General features: G+C 43.5%; 1 pseudogene; it reads right to left on the reverse strand.

Annotated features, from left to right (window-relative positions):
* The window catches only part of LOC129352706 (tomoregulin-1-like), a 37,606-nt pseudogene that overhangs the window by 1,978 nt on the left and 21,069 nt on the right, over positions 1-14,559 (reverse strand).

The raw sequence follows: 14,559 nt of genomic DNA on the forward strand, positions 1-14,559 counted from the left end.
AAAGCTGCGTTTTCATGTTACATCAGCTGTAACTCAGGCTGACCTGCAGGTGGCCATGTTGTACTTGATCTCACATTTCCCATGGACGCAGAATCCGGCATAGCTGTCGGCGCAGGGGATCGGCATGCCGGCGTAGAAACCCTCGCCCTGGTCCAGACCCGTGGTTTCTGCAGGACGGAGGAGCAAATACACCAGCATGATTTTCACCATCACAGTTATGGGAATGAGGAAGGCAAGAAGTTAGAAAGCTAGTTAGCATAGCCTGTTAGCATCAGAAAAAATGTCCAGAATAAAATGACATCACATCTTTGTGTTTGTTTCCAGTTCACACATTTGAATATTTTACATGTTTGTGTTAAATATAATCATTTTTACTTATTTTTCAAAAAGACAGAATACAGTTTTCTTTTTTTATCTGCACCTTCAAGTGGGAGGAAACATGAAACTAAATCCAGAACTTCCAGGATTTTTGGTGTTTAACTTGCAGAGGATTTTATAAAAGCTGAGTTGTTTGTCAGGAGACTCCACTCTTCACCCTGAGGGTCTAAAACACTTTCAAATAAAACACTGGTTACGGTTAGACAGTCAGTGAAGGTCAGTGAAGGTCAGCAGAGAAGGTCACTCTTCTCTGCAGTGAGCGTTAGAGATGTTTTATTTCGTCTGTTTAATGATTTTCTGACTGTAGACGTGGACACTGAGAAAATGTTTGCTGTTTTTTCCCATTTCAGGAGAAACTAAAACTACGTTCGGACCTGATGCTCAGCTCAGGTTTTCGTCTCGCTTCCTACAAATTAAATGTGACTGAATCAGACCTCAGTGTGAAGGTTTACGACCCCAAAGCGACGTAAACCACAGAAGAAGAAGGCAGCAGCTTCTGACCCGGTTTTGTGTGGCTGTGAAGTCGGACCAGGAGTTTATTTATTTAATCTGAACTGTTTGGATTAGAGGTTTATTTCCACAGAGGTTTGTGTTTGTTCGGTCCAACGGTCCTGAACAGAACCGAGCGGGCGGCTGACGGGAACCTGCAGCGGTCCAGGTCAGTGCGGCGTGGCGGCCTCACCCAACACGTTGACTTTGAAGGGGTTGCTGTCGTCCTTCTTCCCAGCTTTTCTTTATCTGCTGTGGGAAACAGAGAGAATCACATCAGACACAAACGCTTCGCAAACATCCAGCGCCGTTACATCACGCTCAGGCTCTTCCAGGCGGATCCTGCTGTCATCGTCTGACCGCGCGACTTCCTGTCTAAGAATCTGTGTGTGTGTGTGTGTGTGTGTGTGTGTCAGAGAGTGATGGGTGAAAACAAAGCTGCTGCAGCTGCTGCTGCCAGCGGGTGTAATGCTCTCTCGCCGCCTGCAGGAGGAGCTGTTCTGATTCTTAACCAGCCTCCATGTTGCTTCTGCTGTTTCTCTGTCAGCTTTGACAGGAAGTTGAAGCCTAAACACACACATGAAAGTCTGGGATCATTTCTTGGAACCTGATCAGATCTGGAACTGAAACTTCAAGGCCTTTGGATAAAATCTGGATTTACAGATTTTTTTGTACTTTGGATGTTTCTGCTGCAGCTGGTTTCTGGGTTTTCAACCTAAACTGGGTTAAAACCAGTTTTGCTCATTTTCTGAGGACATAATTACATTTATTTGATGAATATTTCTCTGTTTGTGATTTCTAATCTAAAATGTCAAACATTCAGTAAAATGAATTTATTTATGTTGCAGATTTCAGCAACCAGGCAGTAAAAACACAAAAATAAAAAGTTATACATCTGGTTTTTACTCTGCATCATTGTTTGTCATCAAGCCAAACCTGAAACTGCTGCTGCGCAAGTTACAAGGCAGGTTGTTGCTAGGTAACCAGAGTTACCTAGCGGTGAGAGAGTTAATAGTTTCCACTTCTATTGCCTCTCATAGCTAGCTTGCTAACTAGCAACCGAGCTTGTTAAGCTAGCTATGAGAGGCTTAGCTGCTAATGTCTTTCCTCTGCCTACATCTCCCAGAATGCTGCGCGTTTCTGGATCAGAATTCATTTTATTGCAGATTCTATCCAATGGATTTTCTACTGAAACTGATCACATATTTTTTGCAATAAATATTATTGATTGGACGCGTCTAAAGATGCTGAAACTTCCTTTAAATCAAACCTGAACACGACCCGTTTGGATGGACCTCTGATTAAAATAACTTTGATCAACGTCTCTGATGTGAGATTTGATTTGTTGCTCGTTTCATGGCTGGATCCTCAGATGTTTTTATGGAGTGAAACACGCTGATCCGCCTTGCTGCTGAAATGTGCGACACTAATAAACACTGTGTGTGTGTGTGTGTGTGTGTGTGTGTGTGTGTGTGTGTGTCTTTGGTGGATTCGAAGCTCGTTTAAACGCTCGACTCCGATCTGCATTAAAAATACATGAGCGGCAGAAACTGGTGAAACTCAATGAGATCCGCCGCACTTTTCAGGAATCCCAGCTCTGCCGCCTCACACTTCAGTTTTCTCAGTGCAACACCAACCCAGAAACACTCGGCTTCTGTTAGCGGTTCTGTTTTCTGCTTGCTTTAGAGGTGAGAGGGTGAAAGAAAAGACGAGTGACACGATGGGAGGTCGGTGAGGATGAAGGGATGAAGGAGGAGACACAAAGCAGGCTGAGATATTGTCAATATTTCCTCCTGATCGATGCAGCATTAAAAATGGATGAGTGGGTTTGGTTTCACTCTGCAGCTCTGGAAAGAGTCGATCTGCAAACCAAGGAGAAAATCTGGTTTTGTTTCTCCCAGTTAAACCGGGACGTCGTCTGGTTTTATTTCTGTTTAGGTAGGTGTTGCACCTACAGAGCAACACATTCACAGCAAGCAGACATGTTGGTTTCTACATGAATGGATGAATATTGAAGCTGCAGCGTTTCAGGATAAACTACCTGAAGCTGCTCTTCCGTTATTAATGTGAACAAAACTGTTGATATTCCACTAATGAGGAAAAAAACACAATTTCATTAAACAAGAAACAACATTAAAGTCACACGTGAACAATCAGTTTGGTCACATGACAAGTCATTAAAAAACATGGCTGCCCCGTCATCCTCCACCACTTCCTGTTGTCTCTTTTCTCTTTGTCGTTTCCAGCAGTAGCAACATCCTGTTGTTGATCATGTGACTCGGGATGCAAAAACTGTTCCCATTGCAGTTTTGCTGAAAACCACAAGCAGCAAAACTTCCCATCAAAAACGTGAAAGTTGTTTTTTTCCTGTGAGCAAATTTAGTTTTGTAATTCCAGTTTGCACAAATTGAAGGTCGATGGAAACGCTGCTGTTTGGTGTTTTTATTCTTAATATCTGATGTTTTAATTGTCTTTCTTTTTGAATTTTCCGCGTCTGAAAGGTAAATAGACTTGAAAGTAACCTGTAACCACGGTAACCAGGGTTCGCTGCTCTGAATTTTGCTTTATAAGAAAATAAATTAGTTTGCTAATTTATTTTTTGGTCAGACGTGACCCAAAGTGGCTCCTGCAGCTCTGGATCAGATCTATAAATGTCTCTATTATTTCTCCATTATCTGTTTCCTGTGTTTAGGAAGTGACAGCCGATCAGAGGGAGGGGGGGGGGCAGGTTCATCACCTCAGGGCGTCACACACCCACACAGCCCCCCTCCCCTCCAACTGGCACCGTCCAATCAGGCTCCTGCTCACGGCCGCCTTAAAGCCACAAACGCTGACAGGAAATCCATAAATCTCTGCGTTTTGCGATTCGCCGCCAGCAGCTCGGAGGGACGGCGCGGCGGCCCACACTTTGGGATTCAAGGTGAGTCTAAAGCATAAATCTGATGTGAGCTGCGGCGGGCCGGAGCGATGCTGGGCGTTGGCTCCGGCTTTGAACAACATCAGACATCAAGCTGCGACTGCAAATCAGGTTTGTATGCAACACTCAGAGCATCAAAGCCGCTCTGACTCATTCTTCTGCATATTTTAAAACCTGACATCAGAGAGCGGCTGGAAGTGTAAAAACTGCTGAAGTAACTGCAGATTTAATCCACCGGAGTCGTTTCTCTTGTTAATGGTGAGGTTAATGAAAAAGCCAAAGGGTATCTCTGTTCCACAGCGATTCAACAGACACTCAATCCGTCTTAAAGCCTCTAAATATTCCTGCACTCTAAAAACCTGACACTCAGGAAGACCTGTAATCCCTCCATCGTGTCTGGGATCACAGCCACTTCATTCATCCTTCTGTCAGCAGAAGGACTGAGACAGACAGAAAGGAAGGAAGGAAGGCCGGGTTTGCATTCATGTCATAATGTTCATTGACTCTCAGTTTGCTCGTTTTATCCCTCAGATTGAGAGCAGTCGTCCTCTACAGGAAACTCATTTCATATCTGCAGTTTCTCAGGTCGTTAGTCGCCGTTAACGACCTGAAGTGGAAACATTGGCATGAATGTAAAATCCTTTAAACCTTTATTGTTTTGTTTTTTAATTATCTTTTTGATATGCAACATTATCATGCATTTTCAGCTGAGGTTTAGCTTGGAAAGCACTTTGTGCCGCATGAGTTATTAGAAACAGAATAAATGAAGTAGACCTTCATTTAAACAAACTGGACTGAAATGGACCAAACATTCAGGAGGATTCAGGGTTTGGTTCCGTTAATCCACTAATAACGAGATAATATGTTATTTAGCGCTTTAGCTAACTATGCGAACACTTAGCACACTAGCTTCGGTCAAATAAAAGCTAATTCATTTGGCCATAAACATTCATGGTGGTTTCTGCAGCTGCATTTAATTTGACCATAAAACTGCAGAAATTAGAATTACAAAAATCTATTTGCTTAATAGCAACATTAAATACATAAAAGTGTCAACATCTGTTGGCATTTTTAACAAACACCAAAGTTTTTCTCCTCATTATGGAAAAGCTTCTGCACACATTTGAAATGGAAACAGTTAATGGTGGTTAGCAGCATGTTGTTTAGCGCTTTAGCTTTAGCAAAACTATGTTTATGATTAGCACTTTAGCTTTAGCACAGCTAGCCTTTTAGCTAGCAGTTCCCACCACTGAGTTTGACCATATGGTCAAAATTAAAATGAGAATTTTTTGACTCTAAGGTGAAATTTTAGAAGTTTGACTTAAAAAAACCTCCAAACATCTAAACAATGGCTCACTCTGTCCTTTTGTCTTTTCTCCAGTTTTTTTGTCCATACATCTTTGTTTGCATTTATCTTCATCATTTCATGCAGAGCGGTTAGCGACCTGCTCATTTTGGACGACAGTCTGCAGCTCTTAACGCTGCAGTCACAGCTTTACAGTACAGCAGCTCATCAGCTTCACCACTTTTATTTGGCAGAAGCTGGAAAAGCAGATAAATGGGAGCAAATGTTGGAGCTAATTATGTGGACATCCTGCTGCAAGTGAACAATTAAGTTCCTCTTTATCTGCTGGATCAGAAAATAAACATTTTTGTTTGCACCAACATGGAAATATGCAAATGTTTCCTTTCCAAGTTGTTCAAATAAATCCTGCATTTCTCAGCAAACCAAAGTGCCTGAATGTCAGACAAGATGTTAACGCTGCAGTCGGTTTTCCAGAACCTTCTGTCCGTATCACGTCGACAAGGTTTGCATTAATAACTCCGTATTACAGCCTGCATGCTCCGTTCGCTTCCTAATTGAAAACGTCGGCAATCAGACGCATTAATTTGACTGACATGGTTTCAGTAACGAGGCTGATTTATTAAACCGTCACGGTTCTGCAGCCAGCAGTGATCAGCAGGAGAGGAGCGCCATCCGTCCTGCATCTGTGAATCTGTGTGAAGTTAGAAAACATCTCAGCGAGAAGATGAAGGAATCTGGAAAATGATGAAATCCTGTTTGAAACGCAGCTCCTCTGTCCACAAACAAGCTTTAGCTCCTTCTTCAGGCTACAAAGCTTCCCCAGCCCAAACGCTCGTTAGCACAAACAGCAATCAGCCAATCACAACGCAGCAGCTCAACGGATTGAGACATCTGGACCTGAAGACGACAGCCTGTTCAGTTTGAAAATGGGCTTCAGGAGGCAGAATAAAGCAGATTTAAGGGACTTTGAATGTGGTTCGGTTGTTGGTGCCAGACTGTCTGATCTGATGGAATTTTCACCAACAACCAACAAACTTCTCAGGATGATAGATACAGATCCAAAGAAGAGAAAACATCCAGTGATCAGCAGATTTTTGATTCCTGATGATAAAAGGCATAAAAAGCTCAAAAACCACATTAGATGTGAGGCTGGAAACTGAGGCTGGAATAAACGACAACCCGCCTTTAATCAACACTTCAGGGCGGTGGAGGTGGCGTCATGCTGTGGGAGAATCGTTTTCTGGCACGTTTTGGTTCATTTATTACCAAATAAACATTGTTTCAACATAAAAGCCTCCTGTAAGATTGTTGCTCATCATCTGTGTCAAAGAGGCGACATCACAACTCGGCTGATCCAATAACAGAAACTATTGCGATAAATTATAATATTGTCATTTCAGACCAATCAAAAGATTGCTACAATATACTAATGTCAGTACGCCCTCTGAAAAATCAAAACAACATTCAACACTGAATCTTTGGCTATTGTAGTCGTCATGGAAATAATCAGTTTTACTTTAATTGATCATGCAGTTAATTGATTTATTGCTTATTGGGACATGTTTCACACAGATCAGATAAACTCAGCCTGATGTCACTGAAGTCCTTTCAGTCCCTGAAAGATTTGTCTCCTCTGGTTTTAAAATGTGTTTGGAGCCGTTAACGGCCTTGGACTAGACCACATGAGGTCAGAGATGGAGATAAACTCTGAGCAGAAGAGGTTTGGTGTTGAATCTGTGCCTGACATTAACCGCTTTTCACAAACGCTCATTTTCAGACGTGTTTTTGTGCCATACTTTACCGAGGCAGCGTCCCAGGTGTTTGACGTCGATCTGCTCCTGCTTCATGCACGAAGCCTCGCGGACCAGGCACGGGTTGTTGTACGAGTTTCCGTCTGTAGCGCAGACCGGGTTCTCATTGTGGCCGCTGCAGTCAATGTTGCATATGCACCTGAGGGCAAAGGTCATCCATCAGAACAATACCCCAGAAATGAAACTGAACCCATTTCTGACACACAGCTCCAAACATTCAGATTATTTTAACTTAACTCAACATTTCAGGGCAGATTTCATGTTTCTCTGCAGCTTAATGCAAAATTTTGATCCATTTTCTTTCTTCAAACATTAAGCTAACTCTCGAATATCGTAATATGTTTCATCTGCTCATTAATAGTTACCTGAATATGATTTTAGTGGTAGTAAACAGCAGAGACACTTGCTCATATCTGGTTTAGTGTTTTAGTTGACATGAAAATGTTTAGTGAACTTAATTTTCCCTGTTAAATTATTTAGGCTGCTTTAACTTTCATCTGAATAAAGTTCAACATCTGTGTTGAAGTTTTTGGTTTTAAACTTAAAATGCTTTAATCCTTTTACACACATGCTTTTATTTTGAAGGCTGTTTAAGCAGGAGTTCCATTTCCTCTCTTCATGTTCTTGTTGTTTCTCCAATAACTTTATTTAAAACAAAGACATTACAAAGTAAAAACATGGACAGCAAGAAATAAACACGAATACAATATCTAAGAGAAATATAAAATATAAACGTCAAAAATAAATTTGACTCTTTCAAGAGCAGATGTAATTTGAACTGAAGTTAGCGGCTTAGCATTAGCTTTGGCTAAATACCCATGTAGCATTTTAGCATTAGCAGAGCTAATGTTTATGATTAGCTTAACACCGCTAACCTGTTAGCCAGCAGTGGTGACATCACGCATCTGTGAACCAATGAAAGCTTTTTACTCGTTAGCTTCTGCTCACCAGACATCTTCGGAGTCTTCGTCACATTCGGCTCCATATTTACACGTGCTGCACTTGGTGAACTTCTTCCCGCCGTCGGAGGCTGAGCCCTCATCGTCTGTCGACGGGCAGAGAGGGAAAAACGCTTCAGCAACAGCAAACACTGAACTTCATCCTGAGCCTTGCAGAAATATCCACCCGTTTCTGTCACACCAAGCCTCAGGCTGTGTGTCTGTGTTCAGTCCAGACCCGTTTATCCTCTGGACTGGACCCGGTTCATCCCTCTAATCCCAAACTTAGACTGGCTGGTGACCTCTGGCATGGGGAGCATCCTTCACTGGGCTGTTCTGACCAGGAAGGCCCAGTCTGTGGAACCAGTTTTCTTCTTGCTGAGGACGATGTGATGAATCCAGCTGGTCGTTCAGGAAGTTGGGTCTCCAATGACTTCCTGTCCAGGAGTCCAAACCATCAGTTTTCAGAGGGAAGCTGATTATGGAGGTCGTTTCTCCACCAGCATGTCTACCAGAATGACTCGATGTTCACTGTGTTCATCACTCAATGTTTGGTTTATTAAACTCTGGATCTTTAAACCCTGATGCTCCATAAAAGCACCAGAGGAAAAACTTTCAGAAGTTTCATCTGTTTTCCTCAAAGTCAAACTAAAGCTGAAGGAAATCCATCATCATTCACCTGCGACTGTTTCTGTTAACTGCTGTTAATTTCTCCGCCTGTCGGATTCTGCTCCGCCTGTCGGATTCTGCTCCGCCTGCGCAGCTCTTCATGTTTTCAGATCTTCATCGCTGAACGTAATAATCAGTTTTTTATTTGTTCTGCCTCTTTTCCAGAAGAGTGGCTTCATTTCATTTTGAAAACAAGCTGCAGCTGGCGGCGGATTTGGTTCTGGTGGATTTAGTTCTGGTTAGCGGCGGCGGCGTCTCTTCCCGCCATCGACGGGCCACGGCTCAGGCGCTTCCCATCAGACACAGCTGAGCGTGTGGAGGCCGCTCAGGCTTATGAGCCAAATAAACCGAGGCGCCACATCATCATCTGATATTGTTATCATCATTACAGCGTTTAATGCCGCCTCGCATGGAGACGTCCATTCTCCAGCAGCGAAGCGCTAACAGTGCCAAAGAGCCGCAGGGATTATTCAGGGCTGCCTTTCATCAGCAGAGCCATTTTCATGATTCATCAGGTGCAATTTTGTTGTAAAACAGAAGAAAAGCTGAATCCTGCAGAGAGAAGGAAACTAATCCACAGCAAGATGGAGGAACCACAGAGGGAACCACAGAGGGAACCGAGGTTCAGAGGTTCGGACGGAAACCTGATGGAGGACTGAGATGTTTCAGGTCTCCTGGCTTCTAATTTCATTCATTCATTCATTTAAAAGTTTCAGCAGGAACTTTGTGTTTCTGGTGCAGATAATGATGAAAAACACAGTCACTGTTTTCAGGTTGTCCTGAAAGATGTTAGCAACTTAATGCTAACATGTTGCTAATGCTAATGTCAGCGTCCAGTTTCTAAAGAAGCTGCAGGAAAAACCAGGACTTCATAAAACAGATGAACTTTGCTCCAAACTGATGGTTGAAAAGATTAAAAATCTTTGTTTCTATTTTGTAGATTAAAATTTTTCCAGAAAAAAGGCTTTTTGAATTGAAAACGATGCTCATTTTGTTGACATATATTTCCAATAAAATCAGATTAATTACTTACTGACCCTAAATTAACTGCATAACATCTGAAGCGTGTTTTCCATCCACATTCTGGTAACAGAAAAGAATCAATTCCTGGAAATATGCAGCAGAAACTAACATTTAGTTCCTGAAGGTTGTGAAATCGTTCAGCGTTTTTTCCATTTAAATCCTGGATGAAACGTTTCAGTTACTGCATCTGAGAAATTAAAGCAAAACAAAATCAACACAAATCGATGCAGCTAAACTGCAGAGGCGTACGCATGGCTTTCTGCTGCTTTAAGAGCAGCAGCGAGAAGAAACTGTGTGTGTGTGTGTGTGTGTGTGTGTGTGTGTGTGTGTGTGTGTGGGGGTGTGTGTGTGTGTGTGTGTGTGTCTGACAGATTGGCCTGCTGTGTGTGTAGCTATTGAACATGGAGGGCTCAGTCGGCGCTCCATCGATTGACGTGGATCTGCAGCCGAGTGGCGTCTTTGTTTCTGCTGACAGCAGGACGCCGCTGCTTCCTCTCTGACTCCTGTTGTTGTTGTTTTCCTCTTTGCTCTCGCTGATATTTGCCTCACGGCTGAAAAAGGTTCCTCTGTTCAAGTGTTAAATCCCGGCCAAACACAGATTCTGCAGCCTGAAACAGATGCAGCCTGTTATCACCGCCGTTTGGGTCAGCAGCTCACAGACTTTCTGCAGCGAATGGAAATCAGCGGCATGAGGCTCTCGACCTAAACAACATTTTTTATTAATATCCAGCTCAGAAAACGGTTAACAGACTCAAACTGACGTTTACTTTATGCAAAGTATTCCTCTGACACAACTGGGAACCGCTGCTGCGCACAAATTTCAATAATTTAATAAATATCAGGAGATAAAAATAACCTGGGATGTTTAATGTGAGCCGCAGGAGCAGCAGGAAGTTCTGCTTTCTGCTACAAAGCAGAACCAAGTCAAACCGAGGAGAAAACGCTCTGATGGAGCTACAGACCTGCAGCCACGACTGAAAAAGATAAAAGTGTCACAAAAACAACAGAAAAGCTTCCATCACATTCACAGTGAAGCACGACGGAGGCAGCATGGTGATCTGGGGTCAGCTTTCTTTAGAAAGCTGAAGATGAATTTCAGTTTTTAGAAGATGTGACCAATGATTAGGCCAAATCGAGAAAAGATTAGAGGTTTGAACGTCCTAATCAAAGTCTAGAACTAAATCTGAGAGGATCTTATCATAACCTGACAGATTTATAAAAGTCATCCAGTCGGGAGAAACGATTTGCATATTTTTTAATCTGCTCTTCAAACATCCAGTTGGTGCAAAGTTTGTCTTTCCAGAGTTCCAGGAAGTCCTGATCCTTCATGGATCTTCTTTAGAAATGTGAACCGTAGACGCTAACATTAGCATTATTAGCTACATGTTTAGCACTGAGATGCTAATTTAGGTTAGCATTGATAGGCCATGGATAGGCTGACGCCGTATAGCACACCAATAACCTTTCCCAGCAACCAATGTTGCTTATTTTTCTAATGAACATGCAGTGGAAGCATTTCTGTCGTCCATCTTTGTTCATTTAAAATATTGCTTGTGCATCTTGAGTGCACCAGAAACAAGAATCCGCCTGGAACAATTATTTGTCCTGCATGCGGTTTGTGCAGCGCTGCTTTGAACTTTATGAAGGATGTAAAATATGTTTTCATTCCATGACCAGGCGCCACTGAGTTCCCGTTCTGGTTTTGAGCCGTTTATCCGCTGATTCTCCAGCAGCAGAGTTGGAGGCTGCTTCAGTAATTAGTCTCAGAGGTTTGACTGTTTCCTCGCAGCGGCTCGTCAACCCGCCGTGCAGATGGAGGAGGCGGGTTGAAACCAGCCAAATGAAACACCAAACCATGTGGCCGTCCTCACAGGTGGCTGCAAAATGTCTCTGTTGCCAAATTTGGCATCGACGTTTCTTCCATCTTGGCCCCCGCAGAACGGAGAGATTGGGCCTGCTCCTCTGGGACGACTTAGCGGCTCCTCGCAGGATTCACTGCTGCAGTTAATATGCATCGGAGGAGGAACACTCAGCAATCCCTCCTCAGAGCGGCAGCAGCTACTGTGTGCAGAGCTGATGAAGCTGGAATTGATTTCTGTTTGACTTTCAGTCACAGCAGAAGTGAAGCAGGAAATGAAATCTTTAAATAGCCCAAAGCAAAAACAACAACAGAGACTCACCGTCTCCGTCTCCAGAACCAGAACCGGGATCTGTGGGACAGAAGAGAGAGGGCAGAGGTCAGAGGTCAGACTGAAGCGCTGACAGGATAGCTCATTTTAGCTTAGCATTTCTGGTAACTTTTAGGATATTTAGCGAGTTTAGCTCCCTTCAATGTTTCTGCTTCAAACAATCAGACGATGAGCAAAATGTGACGTCATTTGTAAAAATACAGTCAATAAAATTACAGCAATAACTTTGATATTTAGTTGACAACAAAAAAATCCCCTAAGACTTCATTTTAAAAGTCATATTTTCATCATAATTGATCAGTAAACTATAAATGTCAGTTTCAAGCTAAATATTTAGTTTGAAACCAGATATTTAGTTTGCTAACAGCAAATCACAGATTTATTGTTTTAGCATTAGCTTCTGCTGAATAGCATGTGGGTGTGCAGCTCAGATTCTTCCAACGTCAACTCAAATCAGCAGGAAGACGGTTAAACCACAGCGAGGCGTCCCGAATGGACCAGAACCGGTTCTGGATGTCTGTCGTCTGGTTGGCTCAGACCTGCAGCTCCATCAGGAAATGGAGCGCCGGCTCCACACTTGGCTCTGATGCACTGAATTAAAGAAATGCAGGTCTGGGAGTTTCTGGCGCGGCGCTGTCGCATTAAGAAATGGACTCCAGCTGCTTCCTTCCATTAAGCTTCACCTTTTTCCTCACAGAGGCAACAGGAAGCTGCTTTTCATCCGAGAAGGACAGAACCAGCGCTCGCATCACTTTGCCAAATTATTGATCAAATGTGAAAATTTGGATTAAAACTTGCAGGTGAAACTCGGCTCCAGCCTTTAGAAAGTTAAATATCCAAGAGTGAAAAATGTCTGAGCTGTTATTGATTCCCTGCAGGATTTACTGATGAAGCAGCAAAAGCAGCGACTGCAGAGTCTGGAGGGAAAAACACGGAGAAGACCGCAGAAAAACTGAATGAAACTAACAAGTCTATATGTATTTGAAATAGAGGAGGCTGACATCCTGCAGCTTCAGTTCACATTAATCGGTTTCCACTTCAGGACTGAACTGAAAGAGCTGCAGAATAAAAACTGAAAACAGTGAATGTTGAGACAATCAGCTGTTTCACTCAGACAGTCAATAAAACAGATGGAAACATCTGAGCAAACATGGTTGTAAAGAATCTGGGTCCAAACTGAACCAATCAGACGACGGATGTGGACTCTGTCAACATGGCAGAATTTCAATTTGAATCAGGTTGTTTTGTAACATCTGCAATGTTCTGGTTTCTAATGTGTGTTTGGCCTGAAACTGGAAACTGAAAAGAAAAAAGACAAATCACTGTGGCATAACAGACATAAAAAGTATTTTTTATTTCGACTTGGACTGGTTTTCCAAATATTCCCAGGGATTTGATGGACAAAGACATTTAATACTTTAGTTTCCTAAAGTATTAAAGTGGATAAATGTGGAACATCTGCAGGTTGAACTCAAACTGCCTGCAGAGGCAACATTAAAAATGTCAAATCAAACTCTGGTGTGTTGTGACCAGAACCGGCAGCGACCCGTTTGGACCGCGGCCGGGTCAGCTTCCTGTTCTCCAGAGAATCGCAGACGGAGGAAAACTGAGACGTTTGTTAGCAGCAGCTGCTGTGGAAATTAATTGATCACATTTGATCAATAAGGAGATCCGTCCTGATCTGGAAACACTCCACAACCTGCCACCCATGACCTTTAACCTTTGCTCTCTGAACCCGGTTGCTGGGAAGATCAGAGCTGCCCAAGGATCCTTACATTCCTCCTTCCTTCCTATTTCCTCTTTTCCTTCCTTCTTCAGTCTATTTCCTTCTTTCCTTCACTCCTTTTCTCCTTCCTTCCTTTCTTAACTCCTCCCTTCTGTCCTTCCTTAGTCTTTCATTTCTCTTCCTGTTTCCTTAGTTTGTTGCTTCCCTTCTTCTTCCTTTCCTTCTTCAACGCCTTCATCCTTCCTTAGTCCTTTCCTTTCCTCCTTCTGGACTAAAGCGTCTCCTTCCTTGCTGTCTTCCTGCCCGGCGTTGTGCTAACGCGAAGCATTGAAGAGTTTTTGAACCGATCTTTTGAGCAGCGCCAACGTCTCTGCTGCAGCCATAACTCTTCCTCCTCCTCCTCTTCCTCCTGCTGCAGCTCTGTAGTTATATTTCATCAGAGAGAAAAATTAAACCTGCTTGTCCTTCAACTCCAGAGTCGATTCTGAAAGCCCAAACCCAAAGAAGTGAAGCGGATGAAGCTTTTCCTGGCCTTTCTGAAGTCCAGAGTTTTTTCTTCACACTTCGGCGCCGACTGGAACTGGATTAAATTCAGGCGGATGGAAACCACACAGCAGCCTCTGCATCCCGTCATGAAACGTCTGATCACAACCTGTTGCATCAGAACCAGCCGCTAAAACGAGGAGCGTTCAGCGTTTTACTGCAAACCAGCCTGAACGCTGCGGAAGCGACGCCTCGGTTCCGGTCCAGACCCGCGTCTGAAACAGTCTGAGGTCGGATCCTACAGACCAACACTTTGTTTTTTCCAGTAAATGTGAGAAACAGGAACCAGCAGGGAGGTGAGGAAGAGGAGGCTGAAGAGCGCCTCCGGGGAAACCAGGCCGCTGGCGGCAGCATCGCCTCTTCCTGTTCGCTGAGGGGAACAGTGACCCGACCTGCAGTCAGCTGACCGTCCACAGCTGATCGTCCACAGCTGACCGTCCACAGTCAGCTGATCGTCCAGTCAGCTGATCGTCCAGTCAGCTGACCGTCCACAGCTGACCGTCCACAGTCAGCTGACCGTCCACAGCTGATCGTCCACAGTCAGCTGATCGTCCACAGTCAGCTGATCGT

The sequence above is a fragment of the Poeciliopsis prolifica genome, unplaced genomic scaffold (assembly GCF_027474105.1).
Source record: "Poeciliopsis prolifica strain line A6 unplaced genomic scaffold, Auburn_PproV2 SCAFFOLD079, whole genome shotgun sequence".
Lineage (NCBI taxonomy): Eukaryota > Metazoa > Chordata > Actinopteri > Cyprinodontiformes > Poeciliidae > Poeciliopsis > Poeciliopsis prolifica.